General features: G+C 37.0%; 1 protein-coding gene across 1 annotated transcript in view; it reads right to left on the reverse strand.

The window, feature by feature from the left end:
• MICAL2 (microtubule associated monooxygenase, calponin and LIM domain containing 2) overlaps positions 1-10,507 on the reverse strand; it is a 159,983-nt gene extending 149,476 nt beyond the window's left edge. The window contains exons 1-2 of the mRNA XM_076343970.1: positions 10,102-10,507; positions 7,381-7,418 (exon numbers count right to left, since the gene is read on the reverse strand). The gene's annotated coding sequence lies outside the window, so the exon portion shown is untranslated. The remainder of the gene's footprint in view (positions 1-7,380; positions 7,419-10,101) is intronic.
• Positions 10,508-10,798: the final 291 nt, after the last annotated feature.

Raw genomic sequence — 10,798 nt, forward strand, 5'->3', positions numbered from 1 at the left:
GGAAATAACTTGCTCACAGTGCAAGCCAACGGCCAGGCTGAGAGTGGAATTGACATATAGTCCCAGCTTTCACCCGCATAGTTTATCCACCAGACACTTGCGTCCATTATTTTCAATGGCAGGTAGGGAGAAGGACGCTATGGAGACTACACCCAAGTAACATCATTCACTCAAAATCTATCTTTTAGATAATAGCTTCTTTTCTGTTACTGTTTCAGGTACTTTGCAAATCTGAGGCAGGAAGGAATAATCACTTACAGTTTATGAGACCTTGGTCTATTAAGCAGAATACCCATGATCCACAGCAAGAAAATTATCCTCATTTGATATTTATTTCAATTTTTTTTTCAGAGAGAATAACCAGTCTCTCTCTAATCCCAGTGGTTTCTTTCAAGCAGACTTTTAAAACAGGCTGGAAGTGACAGAAGAACATGTTAGATATCTACCCACAAGAGAGGGCTTTTGAAATGAAACCTATTTCATATTAACTAAGCTAACTTCATATTGAGAGTCTTAATATGCCATTTATGGGTATATGTATGGCATGGCAATATATGCCCCCATCCTGAACTGACCTGATTCCATGCCAAAAGTGGTCGGAAAAATAAGAATGCCGTATCGTCTGACAGACAATGTCATTCTGATAACGTCCGAGGTCACATTCCAGTGCTATCATTGCTGGCCTTTCATCTGCAGAAGCTGTTCTCTCACTTTCACAGCCAGCAGTACAGAAAAGTGACTCAAAAGCAGCTGAAAAATATACAAGGATAACTACCATAGAAACATCAGGGGAAAAAAATCAAAATACTAGAATGTTTTCAGCTACAAATACAGCTTCAAATGTGTTAACATCTATTTCTACTCCAAGTTTTGTTCAAAGTATCTACTTCTCTACATCACTACAGGCTTACTGTGGGTTCAGTATGGAAAACAGACAGAAAGTGTGAACAATGAACTAGTGCTTACAAAAGCTTTGTATATCTCAGTTTCTGCAAAATGCCATGATTTCTCCCATCTCTGAATGGCATTTCAGGTTTGACATTTCTCTGCCTCTGATATCAAGTGATATTATTATGGTAATAATGAAACTGTGTGTCAACACTGCAAAATCTAGACATGCTTTGCTAAGTCTTTGCTGTTAATCAGGAAAAAAATTAAGTTTCTTAGGTAAGACATGCCTACCTTCCCTTTTTTTTCTAAGCCAAAGTTCTTTCAACTGGTCCTATATGGGACAAGGTAACTTCGACTTCTCCTGAAAAATAAACATTTTTATAGCTCTACATTTTGCATATATTTACTGGGAGAGGAAAGAGAGATGGGTCTGCAATGTCATCACAAGTTTTCCTGCTGACCCAGGGAAAGTACATGTGACCCTTGCCCTATAGCTGCATGAAGTTTTGATTTAGAATTTTGTTTTAAAATAGATTTGGACAACTGCCTAAGTCTGAATGCCTGGGGCTGCATTCTGCAACAGAGGGGAAAGAGGGAAAGAAGAAGGAAAGAAGAGGCAAAGAGGGAGGAAATTGGATTGAAAGGAAAACTTCCCAAGTAAACATAGGTGAAATAATTAAACAGACCTTGGCAAACTCCATCTCCTTTAAAGTTATTAGGAAATAAGGATTTGAAAATACATGCAACTCAGCCAAAGTATAATTAAACAGTTCAACAGTGTTGAACCTTTTATTTAACAAAAAGTCATTATGCAAATGCATTTTTTAGATTAGATGGAGTGAAATGAGATCTATATAGTACAGAACAAAAAGTAAACTAATACCGGGCACCAGTATTACTTCCAAGGCCCCTGTTTGTATTGTGTTCTTAAACAATTCCTTCACCCTCTTCTGTGGAGGGTAACTTGCTTAGTTTCTCCTTTCCACCTTCACCCCTATTCTATATGGTAAGTTCAGAAGTGGATGCAAAAAGCAAACCAGCTAGAGTTCAGCTTGGTCACATCCCATCCATAGGTAATTCAGCGTACCTTTCCAGGGAGGTCCCAAAAGCAAATATCATCAAGACAAGGTAAACTAAGAAGCACAACATACTGCTATTGAAATATATCCTGTCAGATAGAACAATAAAAACAAACTCTCACCAAGGAGTAATATATCAGTTGACCTTTGGTTAAGAAATGCTCAAGAAGCAAGAATCCGCCAATTATACCAATTATACCAGAAATAGTTCCAAAAGAAGCACCAACACCACAGACTCAGAGGTTCTCACTTAGGTAGTAAATTGGGAAACTTATCACCATAGGCTGCTGATTTACTCAGGAGGGAGAGAAGACTTCCCAAAGTGAAGCTTCTTCTCAAAGCTTCTTCCCTAACTTGGCCCCAAAAAAGTCTCGCTAGCCCAAGGGAACTCTGTCTCCTAACCTGAAGGGATACAGCATGAGCACATTTTTGCACATACAAAAAGTTCACAAGACTAATACCCATTTAGCTTCATCTCACTTCCACTGACTTTAGTGGTGCAGGATCAGATCTGCATCTGGGTGATGAGAAAATAACTTAATTTCTTACAACAAATTATAACTATATTCTTCAATGCTCTTTCAGGAAGTGCTCACATGTGACAAAAAGGTAAGGCTGTAGATAGCACATGTTAAGTGATTTCTAAACTCAGTTATGTCCTGCTGGCTAGGAGTTACTACTCCCCCAGATGCAGCACCTCATCTGACAATAATGCCATTGTCATGCAAATTAAATGGATAATCTTAAGTGATGCTTTTTACCGAAACTGAACATGAAAGCACTCAAAGCATTGGCTTATTTTAAAACAATTCACTACTTTCGCTGGTTCTGATAAACTTCTGTGTGAATTGTCGTATGTGTATGTGGAAATACAAAATAACAGGAATGGAGCCATATCTTCTACTGTTTCAACACATGTTGAATATACCTTTGATAGCAGGTTATTAATAATCAGAAGGAAAATAGGATTCAGATGAAGATATATACATAGATTAAGACCTGAGGAACTTTTTCATCATTTACCTTGACTTCCTATCTAACACAGGCTGTTAATTTTCAACCATATACTTTCTGCTTGCATTATAGTACCCATTTTAGAAATATCTTAGTCTTTATTAAAAAGGCTTAAGTATTAAAGAAGCTTCTGCATACCAAAGAAGATCGCACCAAGAACTAGCTTGCCTCAGAATAAAAAACCTGCTCCTGCAGGTTATTTGCGGCTTGAATGTATCTAGTTTCTGCTTCCAAATTTAGGGTGTTTCTTGTGCTTGATTATAGAATTGACAGTCACCTTTCCTTTGCTTGTGGGCTGTGATAAATGCTAACTCTTGGATTAAACAAATAAATTAGCCTTTGTTAGACTCTTCCTCCATAAGCACTGGTTGTTAACATTCAAACACATATTACTCAAGTGATCATGCCTTATCAAATTATTCAGGTCAGGTTTTATAAGTAACTTGGAGCCATCAGCATTTTCCATGTTGACTCTGATAAAAACATGGCATTTCACCAGAGCAAGAACAAGTTCTTGGGAGTAACAGAAATAATCGAAACTAACTAATCTTCTCTTATAACCACTTTTTCAGCCTATCAATTAACTAGCAATTTAATATTGCATTTCTCTCTTTCTTTTTTTTTTTTGTTTTAAATTAGAATGTCCAATGTCCCTAGGAACACTGAATCATACATTAGGTCAACATAGGTATGTTTATTAGCCACACTTACAAATGCACATTACATGTCCATTGCCAAGCTCTTTCACCCATAAACCTATGTCAACTGGTATTAATTATGTTACCATTAATTATTTGTTTTCTTATTGCAACCCATCTCAGAATTTGTCTGATTTTGCCTCTAGCAGTCTTAGAGTAAATTCTCTGAATTTCATTATCCCTACCTTTTCCCAGTTTAAATACTGGTATATAATCTATTTTTAGTCCATTGGATCTTACAATTTGGTAAAAATGCTACTTGATGAAAAAGTTCTTTAACCATCCCAGCTATATCCTGTGAATTATTGGACTACAATCAAAGCTGTAAACATATCTTTGTATATACAACAAATTAAAAGTAGGAATCAAGAGGGACACGTCATCACACAATGCAAAGAATCAATAATAGAATAACGTGATTTGAAAGTTTAAAAATATTATAAAGTTCTGCTCTCAATATATTGACTCTAACAAAACCTTTTAATAGCAGTGTCTGGGCAGGAACTTTGGCAGGAATCACAGTAATCCAGTCCGCAGTAAATAAAGATGTGGGCAAGTTTCAAAACATCTCGGGTGGTGACAGGGTCAAAGCCTAGCACTCTTCTACAAATGGTAAAAAGAAAATGTTCAAATGCTTGAAATACTGTTCTCAAATGGAAAGATTCAAAAATAACACAACAGCCTGAATCCGAAAGGATACAGTAGCTGAAAAGTAATTCCATATAAAGAAAAAAATAAAATCAGTAAATTCAGTAAGTGGTTCTATTTAGTGTCAACTATTTTTCTGGTAATGAATTGTTGCCAACCCTCCTCCTTCTAAAGATAAATAACATCAAACAGGCAGCTTTTTGGTCATGAGAAACAAGCACAAAGATGGCCAAGACTTGGCAGAAAAAGATAGTGAAAGGCTGCACTGGATCATACACAGTAGCTATGCAGGGGATCAAAACCTGATACTGTGGATTTCTACGGCAGAGTTAGATCAATCAGAAGAAACAATTTCATTCACAGAGTTGGCACCCTTGACTCTCAGACAGTAAGTCCAGGTTTATATTAGCCCTAAGCCCATTCACCCTAGAACAAACAAATATGACCCTAAAACAAAATCAGGGCAAAATCAGAACACAAAGCATGACAAATAATGTTTGACTTTGAAAAGTCGCAGCAATATTTTGTCTTTTATGAAGAATTTAAATCTTCCAGTAACTTGCAGTTAATATTCTGAAAGCTTTTTCTGAGTTAAGCTGTGTTCTTGTCCCATTGATAGATTTTGTTTCTATGCTTTCTCTATACAGAGTGACTGAGTGGATTAGGAGTCACTGCAGTCATTCACATGGGAGAACACTATTCATCTGGGTAAGTATTCTTCTTGTTCCAAACACTGCTGACCAATATGCCAGAATTGGTAATGCATATTGAACAAAATCCAGCTTGTGAAGAAAGCCATTTGTAAAACAAACAAACAGCTGTGATTACATGCATGACATGACAGATTTTTTTCTCTATGGAGCAACAGAACAGATCTGTGTTAGCTGGAGATCCTAAATTTAAACCAAGCAGCATCAGGCTTCAGATACGCACCAAAACCACCTCTCTCTCAATATTTATTGGGACTTTTGGATCTGTAGATGCATTTGAAAGGAAGAGAGATGCTTATGGAGAGCAGATGTACTGAGTTTTAATCCCAGTTCCTGTCTGGGTAAACTTGGCTTCTTCTCCTCTCATCTTCAACAGGATGTAAAAGTATTTAGAAATGTTTCTTCTGTGTGAGGAAGACCTTACTCATGTGATTACTGGGTTAAGAGGTACAGATTAATGATTGTAAAGTGCTTTGAAATCCTGAGATGAAAGGTATTATGCAAGAATGATGATTTTATACCATTTAATATGTTTGTTCATGATGATGTCACGTAATGAGAAAGGAAGTGTTCTTAAGCTAGACACTCAGATCTGGCAAGGGAACTTGTATTCTGGTGGCAATAAATTTTCCACGTCCATGTGGCATAGCTACATCACAGACCCTCACCTTCTTCACCACAAAATAGAAGTGATAATACTTTTTTCTTTTTTTTCCCCTAGTGTTCTTAAGCAAAACTAACACGTGTTTGCGATGGGTGCAAAGCTGCTTGGATGGAATGGCCATATAACACGATAACAGGGCTATCATCATATCAAACAAGACAACATAATTTCTGTAGTCCTGAGGTAAATTGCAAACCATGTGAGGAAAAAGTAATACCTTTTTTTTTTTGTACATAAAGTCTTCCAGTCTAGCACGTTGCCTGCTTTTACCAGGCCTCCGGCCTTTCTTGTTCTTTAGCAGATTTCTCACACGCAGAAAAAGGATCACCACAGAAATTTTTTTTTTTTGCCTAGTCTTCAACCACCTGGTTCACATTTCAGCAATACTGCCACCCCTCTCCTGTTGTAGGTCATCCTATATCTCCTGCCAGCTGGTGAAAGAAAAAAAGTGCCAAATCTCTCCCTGTATCATTTCCGCAGTCCTGCTTGCCACACCTGTGAAATAAAGGGAAGTTGTTCCTGACACAGGGAAGGCAGAGAAGTAAAACGAAAGGATACAAATGGATGGAGGAAGAGAGAAGACCCCAGAATATTTCTGTACCAGCAGCGGGAAAATGGTTCTAATGTTTTTTTCCTTTATTTTTTACAAAAGCTTAACCTATACAAGCTGCTGAAGTGCTATAAAGTGTAATTCTACTTCTGCAATGCTGCCCTCTCTAAAGAAAGGCTTAGTCTCCTGGAGAGCTCTGGGCACGGCAGAGTCACTGGGACAGGGCCCTGGCAGCCTAACACCTCCATGTCACTGCAGCAGGTAATCCACTCATCTCAGACAGACAGTAGCAAATACTTTACGTTTCTCCATGACATAGCCTCGCACATTATATAAGTAAATACATCTCTCTGTGTATAGCCACATAGGGGAAATATTTACACTGCTTAGCATTTAGATTACAAAAGCATAAATAAAGTGAAGGCTACTGGAGCCACTGTAAACCATCAGAGTTATGCTAGCCTAAGTATGGTGAGATACACTATATAATGTGCACTGTTATATCACATGCTCTGGATGGGTCAATACTAGAATACTGTACTGTGCTTTTAGGAAAACTCTATCTTCAGTAAGCACTGTCAGCATCTTAATCCCTTTAGTATGGCTCTGAAACACTGATCACCAAAATCTAGGGCAGGCCTCTGAAGAAGTTGGATCAGGCTCTAATACTCCTTTAGATCATAATCCTGCAAAGATTTAACATTTACAAATAACTTTATCATGTGAATACTTAAATGGGATGTTGGAGGATCAGGGTCAGAACTGGAACATTCAACAAAGTCCAGCTTTGGTTATATCTATTAAGGATACAAGAGAAACAAGAAAAAAGTTAGGGTAGCTTCTGATAGAACCTCATTCTTAGGAATATGCTGCATTTGAGGACTTACATATCAGCTTAAAATCACCCACAACTATTCAGTCCTATCAGCTTCAAAGGATTTTAATCAGCATGCAAAGCTAAGTACATCTGCAAAAGATAGGGACCTGGGCTGTAGTAGTCTTTCTTCTGACACAAGTATTCTGCACTCTGCTGTGACCCAATGCCTATTTTAATGTTTTTCCCCCTCTGTTTCTAAGCAATTTTTTTTTAACCTTCATCCTCCAAACCATCAAACAGGATACCTACCTGGATACCTCAGAGTGCAAATGCTGTGAGGCCTTTACCTGTAACAAAAACAACCAAGATAAGGCTAGAAATAGGAAAGCCAAAAGAGAGAAGCTACTCTTTAGTTTAAAAGCTAAGCAATGAGTGTTTATAGCCCTCAGCTGAGCTAGGCTACCCTGCCTTTGCCACCTCAAAAATTTTGGCTGTGGATTTGGCCTCTTACCTTCTGTGCAAAGCACTGGAAGTTTAATTTGAGGGAAAATAGTTGCATTTCTTGAACAAGTTTTGTATGGTTTTGCAGGGGGGAGAAGAAACTGAGAAGAAAAAGAGATGTCCAAACAAAACACATTCTAAAACATCAGGCAGACTATAGATGTGTCAGGTGAGAAGTATTTTCTTGGTCACTGCTACGTTTGATACTGGGTAATTAAAAAAGGTTCTCTAATTCTCCGTGAGTGTTTCTACCTGGGGATCTGCTACAGTCCTGCTGTGTTTAGTTTGGTGTTTGTCATTAGAAAGCCTCTGCCCTGTTGCTTACACATCTCTCACAGAGATACAATCATATAATATTTTAGGAATAAACACCTCAGAAAAATGAAAAGTTGTCTGGAAATAAAAGAAGAGGAGAACAACTACTTGGACCTGGCATCTGGTTTACTCAATTTATACATGAAGAATGAATGCGAGTTATTGCATATATTTTTCACTTTTTCATTATGAAGAAAATAAGATCAGAAAAAAACCCTGCAGTGATTACTGCTGGTTTTGTAGATCAATGTACAAATAAGATTCAGATACTATTGGAAGAAAAACTGGGCAAGACCAGGGTATGAATGGTAAATTCAGAAATTCCTGCCTATCTGAAAATTATGTACAAGTATTCAAATACTGAACAATGCAAGTATTAAATGTATAAAGGAACAATCTTTAGCATGTTACCAAGAATCTAATTTTGAGCAGAATCTGTCCTTTATTTATAAAATAAATCCATCTATTTTATAAATCACATGTAAAAAATACTTTCACTGGTAATAGAAACATTTGGTATGAATGCTTCTTCAGAAGTTATCGCTTCCTATTACCCTTTATAGTTCATTTCCAATGGTTGCATAATGGGTCAACTCTTTTTTTATAGGCTGCAGTGATACGATGCCTGTAAAACTGACGTTGTGAAATGCAAACTATTTTACAACAGCATGTCCCTGCTATCAGAAAGTAGCTTCCACAGCAAATTCACAGCTAAATATATTTTCTGTTCTTGTATATTGATTTCATTCCTGATAAACAAATAAAAGTCCCCCTCTATCATTACAGGTTGTCTGTTGCAAAATTCAAGGTTTTGAACAAACCTTCGCTTGAAAGTAATTTATTAAAAGCATTAATCTTAAGGTCTTGAAAAGCTATACAAGTCAGAAATGCAGTAGCAGTGGCTAAATGTAGAAAATAAGTCATAATATAATAAAAGAATTGTCATTTCTAAATGATGTTGTTAGAGTTCATCAAGATCCCATATGTGCTTACATCCTTGCAGATTGAAGGCCTATAGTAGTCTTTTTCCAATATTTTAAACAAGTTTTTAAGATTTAGTTTAGACAAAAAAAATCAAGGTACTAATTAAAGTGTCTTGACAGTGACATGAGGCTAAATAGTCCATGAGGCTAAATAAATGATGACAGTGTACTTTACAGCATTCTATACTTTCTGACTGAAGAGTCAAAGGAGATGCTACCATTATTTACTACAGAAAACACTGTGTTAATTAGATTAGGACAGGAAATTTGAATGCTAATTTATTTGTTTAAAGTAAAAGTAACAGGGTACAAAAATAGGTTGCTGCTTCCAAGCCACAGAACAGCCTGATAAGAAAAAAAAACCCATCTAAACAAAACCCTGAAAGTTGGGGTTTTTTTACAGTTCTGTATCTAATAACAAATTTTATCTTAGAAAAGTTTTACAAATCCTGTTTTTTCTACTCATTCCTTAAAATACACGGTTCAATGTAGGGGTTTCCCAGGAACTAAAAGCCACGCCCACTAAGTAGCTCAGACATTCCTGGTTTAGAAAACCTCATAAGCAGGAGATCATCTGACCAGCCCATAAAAAAAGATTTCATTTTTATAGTAATTGGCTAAATTATTAGTCACATTTCTAGACGTGTTGAAAACTACCATGTGCCTAAGACAGCACAGTCAGTAAGTGTGACTAAATAGTCATTAAATTCCTAATCTGAAATTCTCCAGTACAGAAATCCTGTCGCTTACCTGCTAATAAACAACAAACAACTGTGTATGAAATATCACCATTCCCAAGCATTCTAAAATCATGGCTCAGGCCTCCCAATCAGAAGTTTTTTTCACAAGAAACATGCTTTTAATTAGCTTTTCACATACAACTGAGCAGATTATTAAGTGCTTTTCTGCAACCACAGGAGCTTGATATGTAAACTATTTTCATGTTTATTTTAAGGAAAAAAATCCAGAAGCTGGAGCTCAATAAAAACCACCAAAAATGATGACACTCATGATATTGTGAAATCTAGTGATGAGACATATGGAAAAATGAAGTGGTACATGACATTTAAAAAGCTGCTTATTTAGTTTCATCATGGCATGTCAAATAGACCTAGCCAACAATTTTAGCATGCATGATAAAAGGGCTCTTTTATCAAAAGGAATTAAGGTAAGACAGGCAAAAAAACAGAGTCCTGAGAGATCAAAAAGAAAAAGAAAATAATTTGCTTACCTGCAGGAAAGGGAAAACATCATTTAACTAAACACCCAGGAGAAAAGGGAGCATGTACATGGCTTGAGAAATTCCATCAATGGTACAATTTATCCTCTTGATTTCATCAAATGGTAAATGACCGTACATACACATAAGGACAATCAGCTACATTCTGTGCTTAGTTGTAGTCACGCAAGCCAGGCGTGAGCAACTACAGCTTAACCAGTGATTGCTTTTTTACCTCTCTGCATTCAAACGTGTTCATTGTTTATGTGGATGTAAAAGACGGCAGTATTATCTGCCCCGTATTTCTTCCATTGCTGCATCTCAAGCCATTCTTGTAAGACAGATTCAAGGTACTGTGGAGAAAAGAACAACTGATACCGTGGAGATTTTAAATGGGGTTCCTGCTTCCCTGAAGAAATGCTCTAAACGTAAGCCATAACTGCTCAGCCAGGACAAACAGGCTGTAGTCCAGCCCCGTCCTCACACGTAGCTTCCATTCACTACAGCAGGATTTCACAAGAGCAACTGGGGGCAGAGTGTCGCCGTTGTGTTTCAAAACATTTGCAGAATGTTTGGATATAATTCTTTGAAGAGGATTTAATTTTCTTAATGAGTTTGAGTAAATTATTAGCCTCCACAGTTGCACAGAGAATACTTCAGGAGATTTCATGAGGTATACTTTAGCAGAGCAAAATAGCACAGACAAAGT

Source organism: Aptenodytes patagonicus, chromosome 7, assembly GCF_965638725.1.
Source record: "Aptenodytes patagonicus chromosome 7, bAptPat1.pri.cur, whole genome shotgun sequence".
In the NCBI taxonomy this organism is placed as follows: Eukaryota; Metazoa; Chordata; class Aves; order Sphenisciformes; family Spheniscidae; genus Aptenodytes; species Aptenodytes patagonicus.